Source organism: Merops nubicus, unplaced genomic scaffold (genome assembly GCF_000691845.1).
Source record: "Merops nubicus isolate BGI_N331 unplaced genomic scaffold, ASM69184v1 scaffold18935, whole genome shotgun sequence".
In the NCBI taxonomy this organism is placed as follows: Eukaryota; Metazoa; Chordata; class Aves; order Coraciiformes; family Meropidae; genus Merops; species Merops nubicus.
This window is the reverse complement of record NW_008611798.1, coordinates 28,765-37,730: the sequence shown is the minus strand read 5'-3', so window position 1 is coordinate 37,730 and position 8,966 is coordinate 28,765.

Here is an 8,966-nt window from a genome sequence, read left to right as displayed (position 1 = left end):
CGACGCTGCGGTGGTGTTGCCACATACAAAAAAGGTCTTTGACTGTTCAGAGGATACTGTAAGATACCTGTTTGAAAATAGGAAGAAAAGATTTAAACTAATTTTTTGTAAACAGATCTGGCAATGACAACTACTTCCAGTGATAACAGGGCTTTTATAAAGGGACATGAAGAAGGGAGTTTAGGTTTTATAATTCCTTCTGTTCAAACTTTTACAAGAAAAGGCATCTCGGTATATGTGAAATTCTAACTCTGCTGCTAATCTATGGGTGCAATTATACAGAAATTTACCTCTTCCTTCCTCACTCTGTTTTCTTTAATTCCACTTCAGATTGCAGCGCAAAGAATATCCAGAGTTCAATATATTAGGTCTTTTAGTTCAGGCATCACACAAGTCAATTAGCAGGAGCAGTTGTTATGGGGAAGCAGCTTTCCTCTGCAGGACAGCAAGAGTAACTCTACCCTCAGGAAGAGAGTCCCTCTGTTATTTGTGCCAATAGTCATGCTTCAATTGCTCCACCCCTCTCTGAGAATGACTCAGATAAATTACACTGGCAAACAGACATTTGCTCTTCCACCACAAAGCTAGAAACTTGAAAAGATGTTTAGCCTCCTGAGAGCCCGGAGGAAAATACAGCCGTTAAATTACAACTGTCAGAAAAGGCATGTAAGATAAATCATGCTTGAGGTTGACATATGCATCCCCTGCAACTGCCTGGCATACCCTTGAAATTTCCAGCTATCCCCCTTATTTAGCTAATTTATAGAAAATACTAAACAAAAGTGCACTCATTAGGCCTTTCCCTCTAGGAAATAATGGCCACGTAATTTTAAGCAAGAGAAACATATTAAAGGAACATGCTTTAATTAAAGGATAGAATGACTCAAGGTTTCAGCAGTCTCCAGTACAGACTTTCATGTTTAGGTGACTGGTTAACCAATGGAGAGGGCTCCAACTCAGAGATCTGACATGCAACAAATTGTTTGTCAGAGGCTGTATAAAATACCTGGACAATTTCAGTTCCACTCCAAACAGCTGAGTATTTGTATCACAAAAAGCATTATTAAAATTAAGATGACCACACACATTTATAGCCCTCTTGACATCTCAGCAGAGAGGAAACCAAAATACAGCTTCATTCTGCTCAGGCAAATGAAGCCGGGTCAGCTGGATTTGCACTGAAGCCTGTCTAAAACCTCAAGAGATGATAGGTTAACCTGGTTCAGCTGCACAGGTTGTAGCCTGCTTATGAGGGATGAAACACAAACAGGTAAATTCAGGTTGGCCCAGCCAACTCTACCAAAAATATGCTGGTGTTTAGTGAGGTGACTTACACCAGGGTTATGCTCCAGCCCCACCAGTGTTAAGGCAGCTTGTACTTCCATGAAATCCAGCTCCTTTGAGAACTCGACTCTGGAACTGCATACAATCAGAATAAGGAAAAAGGACAACATGATGTTATTCATCCACCATTTCAGAAATAACAAGAACACAGGCCTCAGCTGAATGCCACCAGGAGGACTGTGCACATCAGGACACCAAACTCATTAAAAAACCCCAAAGTTTCTGCAACACATCCACAAGTATAAAGAGGAGAACACTTTTGTTCACAGGGATCCTGAGTACGTACATGCTCTTATTAAACACTTGAGTTCTTAGGATGAGCAGAAAACTCATGTTTTAGGGTCTGGGACCCAAAAAGAAAAAAAAAAAAAAGCAACTGTGACAACCCTTAAAGTTCTTGTGGAACTTCCCATTAGAACTGAGTGTGGTAGGGATTTTGGAAACCTGGCTAGTCACAGGGCAATTTTCTTACAGGAAAATGCTTTGATCTTGTCAGAAAAGAAGTTGCAAGCTGGGATATTCCCAAAGCTTGCATACTGATAGATTGGTGGCCTCTGACACCACCACCAGAAGACTATGCTGTCTTAGGGCTAACGCTGCTGGACAATTCACGATTGCACTGAGCAGTGTCTGAACATGATCCATCCTGAAAAGACACAGAAACCCTGTAACAGATTAGCAGAGGATTTTTCCCCAATACGTTACTCTTCTGCACCTTCAAAAATCTTTATCTACATAAGAAAAAAGTACTTTAGTTCATCGTGACACAACTTAGGTCACAAATCAGAGCCATTCCTCCCTGGTGTGCTCGGTCACGATGAGATCATTGAAACAGTACTGACAGAACAGGTCTGCTCACTAAGGAAGTACCAAGAGCAGCCTGCAGAATGCTCCAAAATTCTCACGACAACAAGGGATGTAAAAAACAGTGTAAAAGTCAAGATTCTTATTTCTGCTGTAATCCTGGAACAAATACTCCATCTTTTGACTAAATTTTCAAGATTTACATGCACTGTAGCATGCTTTTATCTGTGCCTTTAACTAACAAATACCTTTCAAAATCTGAAAGGAGGAAAATCTGCAAGCGTATTTGTTCAAATGAGTTAAAACGACACCTTAAATAAAGTACATGCAGGCAGAAGAAACTTAATTATTGTGGAACAGCTTGACCCATAGGGAGAACATGCCAAAAAGTTCTGAGAAACCTGAGAAAATGCTTAGAGAAAACTTTTCGGTAAGAAAAGCAACAAGGAAAAGCGTAAACTAAATTATTTTATTAATTTGTTAACATAACAGTAAAGACAAGCCTTTGATACTGATTATTGATTGATATTTATTAGGTACTCTGAGTACCCAAGAGAACAATTTAGATTTATTGTTCACTTTAAAATAATGTTTCAGTTCAATCACTTTTGCCGTATAGAATGATCTGGTTAAAAATTATCCTTTCCACAGTGGATAGGTTAGATGAATTGATTTTTTGTTGATATTCATAGTGTTCAAAAATTATGCATCTTATTCCCTCAGATTAGAATCAAAAGCCTGGTTTGGAGAAAAAAAAAAGTTATGAGAAGATCGCAAAGACTAAAACACATATTTGTTTAGTATTATCATTCTATAATTTAGGTGATTTGTTTTTATTTTAAGTTCTTGATATTGATAACTAAAATACTCTTTTGTTTTAAAAACCGATAGTAAAAGGTTTGCTATATTAATTTTTTTTTTGTGAGAATTCATACTTTATTTTTAGATCACTTAGCTGAACATAACATTAGGAAAAGCTTAAGTCCAAGTGTAAAGAGTTGAAGTAGTTGAGAAAGTGACATGCAATAGTTTTACTGGGTATCATTGCAGCCCAAGCTGTAACAGACTAAGGTATCTAATCATAGGTTTGGGGTTTTTTTTTTAATATGATTTAAAAATAGAGCAGAAGTTCCACAGTAAAGAAACTGCATAATGCAGCATAAGAAAACTTGATGAAGGTTAATCTTTTTTTATTCCAGTGATACAGATCAGTCAACTGAAGTCTCACTGTACTGTTTTCTCCTAGGGTAAACTAAAGACATTGATGGACATGATAACAAAACTTAACATGCTATTCTGAAGAAAAAGAAGTTTTAGGTGGAAAATCCACAATTATTTAGCAGGTTACAGATATTATGTATCTGTAATATTGGAGGGGAAGCAGTAAAATTACCATTTCCTAAACAAAACAAAAAAAAAAGACAAAAAACCAAAACAAAACCACCTGTAGTAACTTTTCAAATTAATCAAAGGTTACTTGTATCTGGTTTATAAGGCATTCATTATAATAATGCCAAAAACTCTCACAAACCATGTCATATAAAATCACTGGCTGCCATTTTGCTAACACAAAGAGTCTATTATATACACCACAGTACACGTGTGAGCTTGATAGCTGCGCTTCGGGTTGATCTTCCATCACCTTTATACTGCACCGAACGCCCGTGATTTACTGTCAGTTCCTCCTGGCAACATTATACTCATGGATATTCAAATGGGGTGGTGAATCCAGGTCATGAGGGACCAAAAAAAGAAAAACAGAACAAAACAGCTCAACAATCTCTGCTCTCCTTGTTATGAGGAAACTGCGAAAGTTAATTGTACACTTGCCTCTCCCCCACATTTCACAGCCAAGTTATGAACTTAGTACTAGTTCATTATACTGCAATTTTGATGCCTCATCTAGAAAGTCCTGGAAGACTATTTTGCTGGAGGAAAAAAAAACAGAGCACTCATTAATAGGATGATAATGTGGCTAACATACTTTTAATTTTCCTATTAGTAGTTCAGCTGCAGACTGGTTCTCAAAGGGCACTGGCTAGCAAGGCCACTATTAAATATTCCTCTTGGGCACGGTGACTGAGATCAGTACAATGGATCTGTGCAAAGCTGCTTAGAGAAGCACATGCCCTAATGTAGGCCACGCCTACAATGGTGTACAGAGTAGTATGTGTTGGGAAATAGAACCAGTGTCACTGACTTCAGCTCATTTCAGGCCTTGTGCTCCTCTATGTATTCATTCAATAGGTAGTTCCAAGTTTTGGAGATAGTAACTCATGCTCTGGTCTCTTACAAGTCATTACTATTCTGTAATGTCCTGGCAGTTTTAATTAAACCTATATGATGCTGCAGATGGATAAGCAGCTATTAATAAAGACAAATAGTAAGGCTGCATCTTTTATATCATAAATATAACATAGGCTCATTACAAGGTAGTGCAAATAGTCAACATTTTCTTTCAAAAGTGCAGACATAATAGGGGCTGCAAAAAGTGCCAAAAGATTAAGTGGAGAAAAAGACTCCCACAGCAATTTGAAAAATTGCCAGAAGGTTGTTTTATCTGTTACTTTTACCCAAGGCACTATAGTCAGAGATGTGCTTCCAAAGCCTGGGAAGGGCTGTGGCAATGTGTAAAGAATTAACTGCTTTGAGTCAACTGGCATTAACAAGAGCTACTCCACCTTTGTCCCCGTTTTCAAGAACATGGGGTTAACATCAGCTTTCCTGTCAGAACAGTTCAGCACTGCTGTTTTAAAAAGAAAATCAGCCGGTGTTAACCACAGTGCAAAAAGAGGGTTGAATATTATGCTGTTGGCTTGGCTCAGTGAACTTACTAGTATTATAGTTTCTTTATTACCCATGTTAGTCAGAAAAAGTAAGGTCTTGAAAGTTATGTTGGGGGATAGGGGTGGTAGAAACACTTCTGCAGCCTGATCTAGCTAAAAAAAACAATCCTGAAATAGGCACTTTACAAAAACATTTCCATGACTTTCCAATAAAATGTTCTTAGGTGCCTTCATCTCCAGTAACATAAAGAATGAAATTCAGTGGCAGGCAAGAAAGAGGAGAGAGTGGGCCACTCAGAGTCAGACAGGAAACTACTTGGCTGCACAGAAAATAGCCTCACCCTTTCCACTGACTTTCAGTTATTTTTTTCCTTTCCTTATGTGTTTCAAGAGAGTTCCCTTCCATTAAGAGTCAAAGTGCTCCTGCAAAAGCAGCTGATTGCACTTGGGTAGATAACACTGATAAATTGTATCTTGCTTTAAATAATAGTTTATCTCAACTAGAAAGAAGGGCCCCTATCAGTCACTACCATAAAAGACCTACATAGTATAGAAGAAAAAGTACATTCAATTTTCAGGTGTATTCCCTGTTCCTATTGGCAAGAAGATGGGTTAACATTGCTAAAGTGGGTGCATTACTGTTGCCTTAAAAATGGTCATTGTAGAAAGGTTAACAATTTTCTCTCTAGAGAAAGCTTATCTTACAGAAATAAGGACATGAGGAGGAATTTCAGCCCTGGGGAAGAATATGCATATAATCCCAAGAATTCACTTGAAGGATGAATATTGAGTTTAAAGAAAAAAAGAGCATCTCTAGGCAAACTACTCAAAGAAGAAATAAAAAATGGAGTTAAATGTCCTGATTTTGTATGTTCAGCACTTTTATATCCTTCTGGTCTTCTAGGTTCTGCTTCTATTACAGAATATCGCTCATCGCTGCTACCCCTAAATCTCTTTACTGTTCACTTCCCAATTTCTTATTAGCTGTTTTACTGCTTTGTGGTATGATCAAAGGTCTTTAAAACGCTCCTTTGGACAGGTGCCATGGATTTATTCTTCAGCAGGCTTTGCTTAAACAGAAATTTATCTACCACAATGGTAATATCGAGGTTGATGTAGAGTAGAGCATAAAATACGAATCCACCAAGTCTGTCTTTCCTTCTGCAGCCTGAGCAAAAGTAAAAGAAGTTTTGCTTAATTATTCTAAATTAACTAACACAGTATAAGACTTCTGAATGCTGTATTTAAAGGAAGACACTCCAGTGATAGCATACAGGAGATAACAGGGTTCCAGTCTCCTGGGGCAATTAGAGCTATCAGAATACAATGTCTATCAGCGATGGCACAATGTGCAAAACTCCACACACCTCTGAGAAAGATAGTTTGGGTCACTGAGTCCTGGCACTTAAAAAGCTTATATTGCCTCAAATTACACTTGACTTTGTACATAGTCAAAATTAAACTCTTCCTTAGTTCTAAAGCCACTACCTGGTAGCAAGAATTACTAGGAATGGTTAAAAAAAAAAAAAAAAAAAAGCCAAGCAACCCACCCCCCCCCAAAAGCCAAACAAAGCCAAACAAACAAACCAACCCAGAAAAAAGTCCTGAAACAAGAACAAAAATGTGTGAAGGTAGTTAGGCTCAAATTAAAACCAACTTGCCACATCTGCTCCTCAAGAAGAATGCTTTCTTAGTGATACTATTTCTCTCTCCTTATTCCTTTCATTATTTACTGTACTGCTTAGATACCATGATCTAGATCAGAGAAAATGGTGGCTTGACTTCCTAGCAAAAACAGATGCAGACATAAAAATCATTGTAAAATCTCTTTGAGAGAGTGAACAACGAAATATATATAATTGAAATAGGAAGCCACCCTCATGGTAGCCTCAAGTCTTCTATGTGAGGGATTAGCAAGAAAATCTGGTTTAGTTCTGTTTAGCTCAGAATGGGGAGCTGATCAGTCAGAATTAAGTGCAGAAAAAACAGAACTGTTGTGCACAACACAGGACTTCCAGACATGTAGCCAGTCCTAACTTATATTTTTCTGGTAATACTGAAATACTGAAGCTAGAATTTGCTAGCATCCATAAAGATTTGGTTCACTTCATATGCATCATTAGTGTTGGAAATAGTACACTGATGTAATGTCTGTTTATTTAGGGAAAACCAGAGATAAAACTCCAACTTCTCTTTCATAGTTTCTGAGAAAGTCTTTGCTGCCAAAAAGCCACACTGAGTGAATACTAGGCACAGGATTCTCTTCTAGTCCTTGTTTTACAAATTCAGATACGCTGTGAAGCAAGGAGCCCCTTAACAGCACAGTAACAGGTTTTTCTCTTATTGCTAAGGTATTGTTACATAAAGTGAATTTCAAAAGCAGGATTAGATGATGACCACAGGTAGAAAGATTTATTTTGGGGCATTCTTTCCAATTTTCACTTAGTCATTGCCATCACTTTCTGCAAAAGCTAAAAAAAAAAGCCTTAAAATTACCTTAATTTTATAAATGAGCCTTGTTTTTTGGAACTATTGAACAGTTAAACCAAGTACATAGCTGTTCTTAAACACCTCCAGTGGCATTCCCAGATACTGAAGCACCTCCAACTGCAGGCCACACTAGAAAATAACAATGTAGAAGGGGCTGTGGATTTTTCTTGGAATGGTACGTTGTACAGGTGATTAGTGAGCATAGCATTTCATGCAATACCTTGTATTTAAAAATAATAATACATTAATGATTCCAGAGGCAAATCTAGACTATTTTTTTCACAGAAATGTTTACCAGGAAAAAACAGCCAGTTATTCCGAGGATAATTGTTATCTCTGTTACTGGATAATTCTGTTATCAAAAAGGTGCATTTGTCTGTATTTTAGCCAAGCTGTACAGAAGCTTTACTTTGAGGATAAACAATGCGGGCTAGAACACGATTGCTTTAAGTCACTTCTTGATAAAAAGCTAAGGAGCTTTGTTTCACAATATGGCTAAAGCTGAATAGCACTGGGAAAACTGCCTCAGGAAGTCCACACACAATATAAATCCTACTCAGATTTTCCATACCTTTCTAGACACAGGAACTCCTAAAATATCAAACCAATGTGACTAGAAGTTGAATACTTAGCTGATAAAAGACTGTAGACCTATCTCTCAAAGCAGAGCTGTGAACTACATATATCTATCCCTCTATCTCTCTCTGCATATTTTATAAGAAAATCTGAGGAACAGTATAGTCTCTTAATGAGATTTCCCGGATAAATCCAAAACAAATCCTAAACTAATGCTCACTAAAAGCTACACAAAACTCACTAGAATTTCCAGTAAAAGATCAGTAATAACAAAAATGCCTCTCTAGCTCTTGGAGATTGCTACTCAACTCTTAGCCATGCAGGTAGTTTATTTGTACCCAAACTTCTCTGGAAAGATTTCTACTTTGTTCTATCTGCAGGCTAGTAAATAATATGCATAGAGCTCTCTGGGTCAGTGCCACTTATATGCAATAATATGCAAAAAGCTTTTTTTTTGGTGTTACTCAGATATGGTTTATTACAGTGAGATTATATTTTTGATGGAGATGTGCAGCATATTGTACAAATACTGCAATAATAATGGTAGTAAATTCTTTTCACCTAGCTTTTTCTTCTTCATACATTATATCTCTAACAAAGCACTTGAAAAATTCTTTTGTACTTAGCAGCTGTGTTGTACAGCAGTAGGTAGCATTTTCTCTTACCTTTTTAAAGGAGGGATACCTCCTCATGCTCTTTGATTAAATGGCCTGATGCAGGGTCAGTGGCATAAATAGGAGGCTTTGCATGGGCTTCAATGAACAATGGATCAGGATCTGAGTTAGAAATATAAGATCTCTGTTCAAAAGTGTTACCCTCAAAAATATCTTTTGCCTTTTATCAGTTAAGGATTTCAAATCAATTATCATTTTAACAGACATCAATCTTACAATTATATTCTTACTGTAACTTTCTGTGAATTTAAATTACATGGTGTGACTCACTGATCACTGACAAAGGGAAAAG